At 34.8% G+C, this 11560-nt stretch overlaps 1 long non-coding RNA gene across 1 annotated transcript; it reads left to right on the top strand.

Annotated features, from left to right (window-relative positions):
• The first annotated feature begins 3766 nt into the window (after positions 1-3766).
• Positions 3767-7636, top strand: LOC127845844 (uncharacterized). Its single transcript, XR_008033424.1, has 5 exons — positions 3767-3836; positions 3991-4034; positions 5179-5258; positions 5413-5481; positions 6834-7636. It is a non-coding gene; the product is annotated as an uncharacterized LOC127845844 (long non-coding RNA).
• Positions 7637-11560: the final 3924 nt, after the last annotated feature.

Here is an 11560-nt window from a genome sequence, read left to right as displayed (position 1 = left end):
TTCTTGTTCTTATTAATGCTTTTCATATTTCTGATTGTTATCTTGAATTACCGTATTTAAATGTAACGGTTTGCTTACGATTGAGGCATGAACTTGGTTATTATCTACTGAATTAATGTTTTGTTGTTATTATGAATGGGCTTAATAAACAAGAGATGTGTTACGTTTTTTTCAATGACGTTGTTGATTAATATTTACTGTTTGAAAACTTAGATAACTCTGGACCTGCTCTACCCGATGCCACCTCCAGTAACCTCAATTTTCAGGAACACGCCGTCAAATTACATAGCTGGGTTGTATATGATTAATTAAAGCTATATCAATATAAGCTTTTGTTTAAAACGGTAAACCGCTAGCATAACCTAAGCCCAGCACAAATCACAAATCACACAATTGTTGATCAACTTAGCATCTAAGCATCGTACTTCCAATTAAAAAGCAATAAAGCAGGACAACAATATTATTAAACGTTTATTAAATAAACACCATGGGAGCAGAAGGACAACATTAAGAGTCACGATGGAATTAAGTATCGGTTAATGTTTGTACATTTGTCAAGTGTACATCTATGAAACAAAGCATATGGTTCCCTTGTTTGCAACATCGCTACGACAGAACAACGTCAAAAGTCAACACAGTTTTATGAATTGTTTCTCTTGGAAATAAATGTTAACATGCTTTTTACAATGCATACAATAGTACTGGAGCAAATCTGATATTAAAGGTTAATTATGTCAAACAGGAATTGATAAATCCAACTGGACTGAACTAAGGATGATTAATAGAGAAAATACTTACATACATATTTACACTCCTGAATTTACAGTAGGTTAGCCTAGCATAGTCAAGAAATATGTACTATTGTTGTCAGGGCACCATTCCAGCGGGCAGTGCATAATTGTAGCTGGCAGTGCTCCATTTTAGCGGGTAGTGTACAATTGTAGCGGTCAGTGCATCATTGAAGCGGGCAGTGCTCCATTCTAGCGGGTAGTGTATAATTGTAGCGGGAATGCATCATTTTAGGGGCACTCTTCACCACTGTGGCTGGTAATGCTCCATTCTAGCGAGTATAGTTCCATTGTAGCGGGCAGTGTACCATTGTAGAAGGCGAAGTGAATCATTTTAGCGGACAGTGCCCCATGCTAGCGAGTAGTATACCAAAGTAAATGGTAGTGCAAACGTGTAGAGAGTAGTGTACCTTTGCAGCATGTAGTGCGTCATTATAGCGGGAAGTGAACCATTGTAGAGGGTAGTATACCATTATAGCGGGAAGTGCACCATTGAAGAGGGTAGTGCACCATTGCAGAGGGTAGTCTACCATTGTAGAGGGTACTTTACCATTGTAGCGAGCACGATACTATTGTGGCGGACCGTGCATCATTATAGCATCGATTGCATCATTGTTCTGGTAGTGACCCATTGTAGCTGGCAATGAACCATTGTAACAAGTAGTGTAAGATTGAAGCGGAAAGTATGCCATTCTTGCGGACACTGCACCGTTTAAGCGGGCATAGTAGCAGACAGTGCACGATTGTAGCGTAAAGTGCATCGATGTAGCGGACAGAATACCTTTGTAGCGGACAATGTACCATTCTAGCGGGAAGTGCATCATTGTAGAGGGTAGTGTACAATTATAGCGGGTATAGCAACATTGAAGCGTCACGTGTGCCATTGTAGCAGGTAACGAACAATTGTAGCGGGCATTGTGTACCGTTGTACTGGGCAGTCCTCAAATGCAGCGGGCAGTGTTCGAGTGTAATGAGCAATGCATCATTGTAGCGGGTAGCGCACCATTGTAACGGGCAGTGTACCATTGTATCAGGCAGTGTCCCATTGTAGCGGGCAGTGCACAATGGTAACTGGTAGTGGACCATTGTAGCGGGAAGCACATCATAGTAGTAGGCAATGCACCATTTAAGCTGACAGTGCATAAGTGTAGCGGATAGAACACCATTGTAGTGGGAAGTGCACCATTGTAGCGGGCAGTGTACCATTTTATCGGGCAGTGTATCATTGCAGCAGGCAGTGCGTCATTACAGTAGGTATTGCACCATTGCAGCGGGATGTGTACAATTGTTGTGGATAGTGCACCATTGTAGTGTGCAGTGCTCCATTGTAGCGGCAGTGTACCATTGAAGCGGATTGTGCACTATTGTAGCGGGTAGTGTACCATAGTAGCGGGTAGTGTACCATTGTAGCCGGCAGAAAACCATATTAGCGGGCTGTGCACCAGTGTAGCAGGTAGTGCACCTTTGTAGCGGAAAGTGTACACTTGTAGCGGGCAGTGAACGTTTGAAGCGGGCAGTGTACCATTGTAGCGGGCAGTGTACCATTGTAGCGGACAGTACATCATTGTAGCGGTCAGGGCAAAACTGAGTGGGCAGTGTATCATTGCAGCGGGTGGTACATTATTATAGTTGACAATGTAATATTGTAGAGGTTAGTGCAAATTAAAGTCGGCAGTGTACAATTGTATCGGGTAGAATATCATTGTAGAAGGCAGTGTACTATTGTAGCGGACAGCGTACCATTGTAACCGGCAGTGTACTATTGTAGCGGGCAGTGTACTATTGTAACGGACAGTGTACCATTGAAGCGGGCAGTGTACCATTGTAGCGGGCAGTATACCATTGTAGAGGATATACAACACTTATTGTCATTATAACTGACTTGTAATCATTCGATTAGACGAGTATACAATCTACGTTTAACACAGACTCCCTTATCAATATTCATGTTCGGTCCCTGCCAACAATTGCAACAAAAAGCAGTGATACCAACGTTGTCAGTCGAAACGCACAATTGTTCGTACATAATATTCGACCCTTCTATTTTTGCAATACCAAAATATTGAATGCCGCCAAAGATTAAACAAATCGTTATTAATAGCAAACACAGTACATGGACATTACTATGAAACATGGTTTGTTCCTCAATTAATACAATAAATATTAAAAACAAACAAACATGTTTAAACTGATACAAAAAATATATGGCTGTAAAAACGAGTTCATTTAAAGGTTGAAGCAAGAAAACCTTACATGTTTTAAAATAAATCAATTTGCTTACGATATATACCGTAATTCTTACTGATCGCCCGATGCATTGAATGCTGAGCTATCGAGAAACTCAATCGACAAACTAGCTCGGGTATGTTTTAGCATACATTTAATAACTGTATGTATATATAGAAAGTAAAAAGGCTGGTCATATTAGGTCTAAAATTTCCACAAATATGACAATTTACTAGGATCCATTCGTATCTAATAACGCTAACTTCGGAAAAAGATAATTTTTATATATAACGATCTACACAATGAGCATGGAAATAAAATGTCTAGTTTCCAAGAAGGACATAATACTATTCTTTACTTTGTTTATTTACTCATTTTAACGATTACATAACTTCACACAAAAACTAGCAAACTAGCTCGCCCTCAAAATAGTTTGATAACAAAGCTTAGACGTCAATGATTCCCTTAGTAGCATCAATGTTTATTTCAGAATGTCCTGTCAACTTAAACACTGTATGTTTATTTACGATAAGACGTCCGTATAATTAAGTCATGCTATGTTAGCATTGTGTTGAAACCAAATTAAACAGCAACATAATGTATATCTGTAAAACTTTGCTTTTGACTCCATAGCTGTCGAAGTTTCACGAAATTAGCCCCCACTCTCTATCTGATCAGGCAGTATACGTACACCGAATGTTCTTGTTCTTTCTTGTGAACTCCAAATTTAAGGTCAAGATAAGCCATAAGTGATGCATATAAATTAATATGTTTCCTGATATGACTTAGTAAACATTTGAAATTACTTGGATATGCATATAGGTAGGCTAAGTGTTTATTAAAAAAATTCCTTAAATATTGTTAGTACACTTCCTAATTCAATAACCTGAATTGGTTTCATTTCGTTATTGTTATGTACAGTAATTATACAAGGGCAAACGATTCATATTTCTTATGTGACATTGATTTATTGCAGTTGTTTGGTTTTCACTTGCGGCCCTTACGTGACTCGTGTGGCAGGTATGCAACCCACCATATTTGCTTTTATTTTGCATTTGATTTATCAATTTCAAGATTGTAAACCGTGTGTTTAAAATAGTCGACATATCGTTTGATTTAAGGGGTGTTGCTGCAGTTTTGCTGATTTTTTTCCATCTAATAACTTTTTCTCAAAATTTATATTCAAGTACTACATACAAATACTATATGAAAAATGAAATAAAAACATAGGGTCACCGGCCTTGTTTTGATTTTATTTGCCATTATATAACATGTTCTTTTTCATTAAAACTGAAAAATCTCTTATTGCAAAAAAATGATTAATAACCTATAAAATTGGCAACATGTAGATATTATATAAGCTAATATATATCATATACCATTTAATTAAACTACAAACTACCAAAAAATGGAGAACACAAGTTAAATTTAAAGAAATTTGATTTTTATAATTTTTATGTCACCCAAAAATACGTCAATTTTTTACTATTTTAACCACACAATGGAATTTAAAAAAGTTCTATCTAATAACTTTTTGCGAAACTGCTCAAATATGTTCATCTACGTATTGTTATCATTAAACAAAAATAAAAAAGGGGGTCACCGCACTTTTAACAGAGATTTTTTTGTTTAACTATCCCTACCGTCTATGTCGAATTTCCTACAATACAGCAATTAGGCGAAACCCATGTACCGGTAAATAAACTGTTAGAGATATGCATAAACATTATATTTTGTTTAAAATTTTAATTGGGATCAAAAAGGCTTACTAAAAAACACAACACTAATACAATATTTAATCACAAACATAAGACCAAACAGTATCAAACTCGATCATCAAAAACAGGGACTTGTTGACAGATTTCGGCATGTTTTGAAGTTTGTGATTTAATGCTTTAAATTGATTAATGTAAACAACAGGACTAAAGAGCTCCAGGAAAAAAACAAAAATGAAATAAAAGAAAGAAAAAAAGAATTTAAAAAAGTTAACCGCACCTGGGATCGAACCACTGAGTACCTATTATGAACCTACTCGGTGATTAATTTGTGATGATTCTGATAACAAAACTATTGGATTGTGATAATAGCATCGGTGTTGCTATAAATATACCCTCGGTTAAATAAACTGCCGCAACACCCCTTAATTGTTTTATTTTATTTACAGAATGTCTCAATTGTTTTTCCTGTCTAAACATTACTGATCCCAAGGGTTGTCGAGCAACTACCGAGTGTTCTAGTGAACAAGTATGTATACAAACATGTGTATTGAACAATGTATAAAATAATCCACTTAGACTGATGACTGCATTAGACTTACATTTAGTACCATACGACTTTAATGATTACATAAACACAAACGGAACTGCCTTTTCTTGCTACGTGTTTTTATCTTTCAAAGTCCTGCTTCTTGAAAACTGTTCAGGATGACACTGATTTACGCTACAACATGGGCTGCCAAACCAATCAGGTAAAATGTATGCCCAATTCCATTCTTCTGCCTTTTCATCATGGATAATTCCTGATTATATTGCAATGTTAATTTGAAATTTCAAAATTTTATCCATCTAATCACATAAAAATAATCATGTCTAGCTTTTTTAATATTGGTTCGTAACAGACGTTACACATCATTACAAATACTATATTTGTAATTGAGTTCATCTTGTTACAGTTCTCGATTAACAGTAATGGGTATTCATTGCCCATTTAATGAATACATGTGGGTTTGTTAATATTTCTCATTTATAAATCCTCTCTTATAATACAATTATCTTCGGAAACGTATATTGTACACCCCGATAGTATGCTCATGCCGAAATAATTTATATAGACTTACTGTGAAATAACATGGTAATTCGACATAGTTTTGTAACTTTTTCCACACTTAATTTTACTCGCAATTACAACATTAAGTTTATGTCTCGACGTAAATGTTTCCAGCTTTCTGAAAAAATATTTAGTCGACATGATCTCGGTAATCTCACCAATATTATGTTGACGAAATAAATCGTCATATAGTTTTCGATAGATAATGGAAGCGTATATGGTACACCCTGATGTTGTGATGTCAACATTCTTTGTCGGCATGATATGAAGAATGTGTCATGGCGTAAAAAAATAACTCATCGTGTCGACTAATACTATGATGGCAAGTCATTTTCAACATATTTTAGTTTTAGTTTTTAGTCATTTTTACGGAAACGTATATGGTACACCCCAATAATGTGGTCATGCCGGAATAATTTATACCGACTTACTGTGAAATAACATGGTATGTTGACATAGTTTTGTAGCTTTTCCCACCTTAATTTTACTCGTCATAACGACATTAAGTTGAAGTCTCGACGTAAATGTTTCCGGTTTTTCCCGAAAATATATTTGGTCGACTTGATCTAAGTCGACAAATCTACATAATTTTTGACGTCATGCTCTTGTGAAAATGACTTGCCATCATAGTTTTAGTCGACACGATGAGTTAATTTTTTAAGCCATGACACCTTTTTCATATCATGTCGTCATATAATTTTAACATCATCACATTATTGCAAGATTGGTTCATGACTTCCCGCGTCGAACAGATGTTTAGTTTCTGGTATATTCTTTTGAAACACGCAAGGCCTCAGACAGTAAATTTTTACATCAGGAATGCTTGGTATAAATTTAAAAATAACATTTGCAAACAATAAATATTTATGTGTTAGTTGGATTTTATGGGCATATAGAGAGCTTAAATCTCGATTGATTCGTTTAGATATTTCTCTTTAGCTAATACATGCAAAACGTGTGTTTAACGACTCAAAACTTTGTTTTATATTGCAGATGTGTGTCTTAGTGGCACTGAGGTTTTTCATTTCGGCTTCCTTGCGAATTGGAAACCATTGATTGTATTCAAGAGAGATACTTTGTAAAGAAGCCGCAGTTTGGGTGTAAAGATGACTTCATACCCGTCCTAGAACATGTGTGTGAAATGCAGCGGGAGCAACTACCAGTTCCTGAATCGATTGAAAGTGCGACTTCTTTGTTATTGGCCTTCACTGAAATATTGGATGGTTACTAATTACATATGCAAAAATATATGCTTAAAAATTGGTTATATTTTGCAAATTTAATTGTTAAGTTAGTTTAGTTCAAGTTAGTTTCGTTTCGAGTTTTATTTACAATGTTTCGATAAGCAACACAAATTGATATTCTTGTTATTGGAATTGATCTTGAAGTAGTTAAACGTTGTTATTTTGTTTGCTAAAATAAATTAGCTCATATTGTTGTACACATTTACAGACATTGCAAACTTGGCAAAAACAGATTCACAATGTTCTTCATTTCATTGTTAGATTGCAAAAGAATGAATGAAACGTTATTAATTGTTTGATAACATGGCGGTCATTTTGTTATGAAATCCTCGTAAATTGTGGAATGTTCCTTTTAAAATATGGTTCTTTTAAAAGATGTATTAACATTTTATTTCAAACTTCAGTATATTAAACAAAACGACTATTGTAAATCTTATATTTAATATTAACACTGTCGCAAATATATGATATGTTTATTTTGTATTTTCTTACTTGATTTTCTGTTCCTGAAACTCCAGTGTATATAGTACATGTTTGACATAAATGTTCATACTGCAATTAGATTTTTTTTTTTTTTGAATGGTCAAAGAATTCGTTTTTGAGGAAATGGAAAATTATTCAAATGTGACACAAAATTGGGTTATTTATAGATTAATTTTAGGGCTAGTTAATGTGATCGGTCTTTCTTCATTGTCCGTCAAAATTTGCACTAAAGCGAAATCACCTACACAGCTGTGTCAATAATACCAAAACATGAACAGTCTTCAAAGCTAGTAAGGTTGTAGTTTGCTTTTATTTCCATATTATGTCCAAATCGCACATTACTTATCAAAATATTTTCAAAAATTTGAAATATTTGTTTACGAGCCGGTATAGTTTTACATGAGTTGTTATACACGTACCCTTTGACTAGATCGGTCTATGGTCTGACCCTATATATATATATATATATATATATATATATATATATATATATATATATATATATATATATATATATATATATATATACTCAACTGGATTATTGAAAGCGAATTATGCATTTAATCGCCAATTTTATGTGCAGTCATCATTGTAAAACGACAAAAATGCACGGCGAATATTTAAGTAACGATTGACTTTAATAACATTTTATTTTTCTTGCAGTTTATTACATGATTACAATTGCCCTATGTTTCACTAGTGTACATTATTCTGATTGGCTATAGTATTAGCTATCATTTGACTGGGCTTTAATATTCAATGAAGCGAGTTGCCTCCACGAAGCGCACGAGGAAATCGAGCGTCGGGCAACTTGGTTTAATTATGCCATGTGCGACATGCACACAGTCAAAACTGCGTATTGTAAAAGGGGCGCCTACTAAATTCATGCACGAATAAATCCCAAATTATATTGTATTTGAGCCAAACCATTGAAAACATATGCAGAATGATAATCGTAATTGCATGTATAAGAATTGAAACGCTCTTTTCTTCGCTTCATCGATGTAAGTACGTTAGTTTTGGTATTTAATTCGGCTTTATGCAAATTAGTTTCTCACACAAAACATGCACATTTTCAACTAGAGATATGTAAACATCTTACATTTAAAAGCCCGGAAAGCGCGTTCAAGGTAACACTTTAATAGCTGCAGTGAAGTATCAAGCAGATACATAATGGTGAGCATTAATATACGATTCAATAAAAACTAGAAGCTGATAATTTAAATTATAAATCTCTAATTCTAAATATCAAATTTACAAAGATGATTTATAAAACACATAACAGCTAATGAGTTTCAAACTGTTCATCAGTATTTATTCAGAAAAACTAAGACAAATGAAAACAAAGTTAAGGACATATCACTTTCTGAAATGGTCAGAAGTGAGTGGGGTGATGTAAAACAATAATTCCTTATATTAACATTGTATTATGAAGTTTGGAACAATGTGCACAATTAAAATAACATATGCTTCAGTGATACATGAACCTAATGAAATCTTTCAATAAGAGTATATAATAACATGTTTTCACCTTATAAACCATTTTCTTCTTGGGCTTTGGAAGTCCTTATTTTCTTGTTTTGTTCATAAATCCGTTGACACCAGCTGGAACCTACACTACTGTAGTAGATAATGTTAGAGTATTATTAAATATTACACACTAGAAACACTGAAAAAGGGATACTTTTGTGCAAGAAAAAATGTAAACAACTAGAGTAAAAAAATAGTAAACTTGAGCAAAAATGTGTTTGTCAGAAACACTATGTCCCCTTCTGCGCCGCTTTGAAGCTATATGTTTGACCTTTGACCTTGAAGGATGACCTTGACCTTTCACCGCTCAAAATGTGCAGCTCCATGAGATACACATGCATGCCAAATATCAAGTTGCTATCTTCAATATTGCAAAAGTCATGGCAAATGTTAAAGTTTGACGCAAACAAACAAACCAAGAGACAGCGCAAAAACAATATGTCCCCACCACTATAGTGGTGGGGGAAATTAAAAAGTAAGGTGGGCCAGAAAAGATAATTTAAAAATGATACATCAATGTGTTTGTTAAAGTGATATTTTACACTATTTCAGAAAGTTTTAATCAAATTTATATTTGTCATCCTGGTCAACCATACTTTTCCCAACTATTTTAGACTCAAGTTGTTTACATTTTTTTCTTACAAAAAATTATCTTGTTTTTCAGTGTTTTTAATGTGTTTTATTTAATCATACTCTAACATTATCTTCTACAGTAGTGTAGGTTCCAGCTTGTATCAATGGATTTATGAACAAAAAATAAATAAATTAATAAGGACTTACAATGCACAAGAAGAAAGTGGTTTATTAGGTGAAATCATGTGATTATTTACTATGTTTGAAAGATTTCATTAGAACTGGTTCATGTATCTCTGAATTATATGACATTTTAGTTCTGCATATTGTTCCAAACTTAATATAGAATGCTAATATGAGGAATTACTTTTTGACATTACTCTAACCACTTCTGACTATTTCAGAAAGTGATATGTCCTTAAACAACAAAAACAAGTAACACAAATAAGAGGGCTAAGAGGCACTGGGTCGCTCACCCGAGGGAATGAGATAAAATTAAAGACGAGTTAAACTCGTGTGCAAATATATCAGAGCATTTATATGACAAAGGCTGACTTCAAGTCGAGGTTAAGATCTTCCAAAGTATTTAATATAAGCATATATAGAAAATTACCCGACCTGGTTTTTAATACTGATTGACAAGAACCATTTTACAATACAAAAGTATCAAGGAAACAAACGCTTTGACCAAAGTTCATGAAGATTGGGATAAAAATGCAACTTCTAGAGATTTTACATGTTTACATTATAAACAAAAAGGGAAAACTGCTCCACCCCATGGCGGCCATTTTTGCTCCACCTATCAGTACCAATTTCGAACTTGTCTGAAAAAATCAATAATACCAATTTCATAATGAAGACAATCCGCTTCCGGCTGAGTGAGCATCAATTTAAAATGTAATTCTAAAAAACGCGTGTGAGGCACACAAATAACATTTGTGAGTGAAATCATGAACAAACGCCAGCATTCATCTTCTGCGAGCGAGTTAACAGACAATAGCTCATTAGACTCGTCTGTATTCGAAAGTTTAAAGGGGCAGACGTCCAAGAAAGACTCGAAAAAGAAAAAAATTGAACATGAAAGTCCCAAGCAACAATCTATGGATGTTTATCAATTCGCTCAATAATATCGCGGCTCGAAGAGATTAGTTCCAAATTGTCTACAGTCCTTACGAAAGATTACACCTCCATTATTCGTACCATGATTAAGGAAACGTTCGATGAAGTCAAAGATAAATTTTTGAGCTCAGTCGTCAAAAGGTTGGAAATCAATGAATGCAACATATTCGACCAGACAAAGGACATTGAATCGTTACATTGTCAAATAAAAAGCAAAGACAAAGAGCTACAAGACCTGAAAATAAAGCTGAATGACTCAGAAAAGCATACTGCAGAAATTTTAAATGAGCACGAGCAGTATAGCCGTAGAAACAATTTGCGAATTACGGGTCTACAAGGAGACGAAGAATTTCAGTCCTCAATAGCGTTGACTGAACAGGTGTCGTCCCTTTTAAGTTCCAAGCTTGGTCTGCGCGTTGTAAAAGAAGATATAGACATAGCGCATAGGATAGGAAAATATCACCGAGAGAAGATCCTACCGGTCATCGTCAGGTTCATACGGCGCCAAACAAAATCGGATGTAATGCGAAATGCAAAGCTACTCAAAGGTTCCGGTGTTTTCTTGAATGAAGACCTAACAAAATTATACGCTGAAGTTCTAGCGATCGTTAGGCTGAAGGACCCCGAGACTGTGGAGCGAGCGTGGTCGTTCGATGGAAGCTTTATGCACGCTTCAGAGAGGTAAAGATCGCTCTGAGATAATCGATTACGAACATTTTCAGACGTGGCTCAACAAACCATGGCCGAAGGCGGTAGCTTCACTATCGTACG

The sequence above is a fragment of the Dreissena polymorpha genome, chromosome 9 (genome assembly GCF_020536995.1).
Source record: "Dreissena polymorpha isolate Duluth1 chromosome 9, UMN_Dpol_1.0, whole genome shotgun sequence".
NCBI classification, from domain to species: domain Eukaryota; kingdom Metazoa; phylum Mollusca; class Bivalvia; order Myida; family Dreissenidae; genus Dreissena; species Dreissena polymorpha.
The sequence above is the reverse complement of the archived record's forward strand: the minus strand, read 5'-3'. Positions and strand labels throughout refer to the sequence as shown.